This window comes from Grammomys surdaster, unplaced genomic scaffold (genome assembly GCF_004785775.1).
Source record: "Grammomys surdaster isolate TR1022 unplaced genomic scaffold, NIH_TR_1.0 123417, whole genome shotgun sequence".
Taxonomy (NCBI): domain Eukaryota; kingdom Metazoa; phylum Chordata; class Mammalia; order Rodentia; family Muridae; genus Grammomys; species Grammomys surdaster.
In genome coordinates this window covers 118-2,784 of record NW_021618671.1, presented here as the reverse complement: position 1 = coordinate 2,784, position 2,667 = coordinate 118, and the positions used below count along the sequence as shown (strand labels likewise).

General features: G+C 50.8%; 1 pseudogene; it reads left to right on the top strand.

Annotated features, from left to right (window-relative positions):
- The first annotated feature begins 988 nt into the window (after positions 1-988).
- LOC114636284 lies at positions 989-2,137 on the top strand (annotated as a pseudogene).
- Positions 2,138-2,667: the final 530 nt, after the last annotated feature.

Sequence of the window (2,667 nt, the reverse complement as noted above, 5' to 3'; positions counted from 1 at the left end):
TCTGTTCAGAATGAGCTTATGAAGGAGCCCTTTGCTGTGATGTGGGCATGGCACCAAGGAAGACTGTGTTAACTACAGGAGAACTTACAAAGCTCTGTTGAAGCAGTTCTCTATTGTTGGTGCTGACAATGAATGACAGCCTACAGTTTCAAAAAAAAGGACACTCTCCAAACTCGTGAGCTACCTGCAGGCTATACCTTTCCCTCAGTCTTTTATGAGTTATCATCCATGGTGGGTTGGCATTTGCTGATACAGTTTTCTTTGAATCATCCCTGCCTTTGGGTCTAACCTCTTACAAATATTTCTGCAATTTAGCCCAATAAAGCATTGTTCACTAAATTAGACTTTGTTGGTACCCTTAATTTGATCTGTTCTCTGTATCTTATTGAATAAGTGGATGTTTGCTCATGTCTCCATGGAATAGAGTAACAAAATAGGTGAGAGGAAAAAATGCAGGGATGATGGTAGGGGACTGTAGGTGGCATTGTGTCAAGGTATACCTACCCCTATACAATTATGCCACACAGAATATTTTGTATAATATGGTTACTGGGGAAGAAGGGAGTCAAATCCCATCTTGGTGTGGAGACAGGAAGGAGAGATAAAGGCAGCTATGCAGACAGACAGAAAAACTAGGGATAGAAAAGAAAGGCAGGGTTCTTGGGGGCTGAGGCAGGGGTGGGGGACAGAAAAGGAGAGGGGTGTTTTATTTGCCTAACCTGTCTGCCAAAGCAAACTTGCTTCTCTAGATAGGTTTGCTCTTCTTTTACGCTTGTAGGTAGCAAAATACTCACCCTTCCTCACTGTCCAACTCAGAGCACCAAGAGCAGGGTTTGCCTCAAAGGACGCTTCAAGAACTGGACGGAGAAATCCCAAGCGAGCTGCCTGAATCTTCACGAATTCTCTTGTTCTACCTTCCATATAAAGAACCAGGGCCAATTGAATTGGTGACTTTTGGTTTCCACCAGCTGTGGATGCCTTTGACATTATGACTGCAGAAGATTCCACCACAACCATGAACAGCAATCCAACAGTGGGGTCCTCCACCAAGGTACCAGAGGGTGTGGCAGGTGCACCCAACGAGGCTGCACTGTTGGCACTGATGGAGCGCACAGGCTACAGCATGGTACAGGAGAACAGGCAGCGCAAGTATGGTGGACCCCCGCCTGGCTGGGAGGGCCCGCATCCCCAGCGTGGCTGTGAGGTCTTCGTGGGCAAGATCCCACGTGATGTGTATGAAGATGAGCTGGTACCTGTGTTTGAGACCATAGGTCGCATCTATGAGCTGTGCCTCATGATGGATTTCGATGGCAAGAACCGCGGCTATGCCTTCGTGATGTACTGCCACAAGCACGAGGCCAAGCGAGCTGTTTGTGAGCTCAACAACTATGAGATCCACTCCGACCGTCTGCTGGGGGTGTGCTGCAGTGTAGACAACTGCCGCCTCTTCATCGGTGGCATCTCCAAGATGAAGAAGCGCGGGGAGATCCTGGAGGAGATCACCAAGGTCACCGAGGGCGTTCTTAATGTGATTGTTTATGCCAGTGCGGCAGACAAGATGAAAAACCGAGGCTTCGCCTTTGTGGAGTATGAGAGCCATTGTGCCGCAGCAATGGCACGCTGCAAGCTCATGCCGGGTCGGATCCAACTGTGGGGCCACCAGATAGCTGTGGACTGGGCCGAGCCAGAGACTGATGTGGACGAAGACGTGATGCAGACAGTGAAGATTCTCTACGTGCGCAACCTCATGATCGAGACCACCGAGGAGACCACCAAGAAGAGCTTTGGCCAGTTCAACCCAGGCTGCATGGAAAGGGTCAAGAAGATCTGTGACTACGCCTTCATGCACTTCACTAGCCGTGAGGATGCTGTGCATGCTATGAATAACCTCAATGGCACGGAGCTGGAGAGTTCCTGCTTAGAAGTCATGCTGGCCAAGCCTGTGGACAAGGAGCAGTACTCCCGCTACCAGAAGGCAGTTAAGGGTGGTGGCGGCTCAGCTGAGGCGGTAGCGCAGCAGCCCAGCTACGTGTACTCCTGTGACCCCTACACACTGGCCTATTATGGCTACCCCTACAACGCTCTCATCGGGCCCAACCGGGACTACTTCGTAAAAACAGGCAGCATAAGACAGTGAAGTCTTGTCTTTGTCCCAAGCCAAGCCCAGGGATTCCAGCATCCTCACCAGGCCTTGAACTCCCAGTCCTCTTGCCTCAGGTTCCCAAGTGTAAGATGATAGGTAGGAACCTCCAAACTTGGCTTGCAAGGGGCTGTTTTAGAGTTCAGTTTGCAGCTGTGAGTGCTGGGTAAATGGCCAGATGAAACTTGCAAATAGCACAGAATGGAATACCCCGTCTAGGCATTTCTGAGTCACAGAACTGTCTTCTAAAAGGCAGTACAGGGTGTCAGAACCAAACTCTCTCCCCAGCCCCCGGAACGTCCCCTAGAGTCCAGCTACTCCTTTCTTGAGCATAAAGTGATGTGCCTATCAAGGCAGAGAGAGAACCCAGAGGGTGCTGGGACTCACCCTGGTGGATCACCCAGCTGTCCGGGTGTGAAGTCAGAAAGAAGATGAATCAAGAGGGGAAGGCGGAGGCGAGTCTCCAGAGGCTGCACCCCGTCATCTCCCTTTCCTCCTCCTCTCCCCTCCTCCGGCCCTCTGAGGAA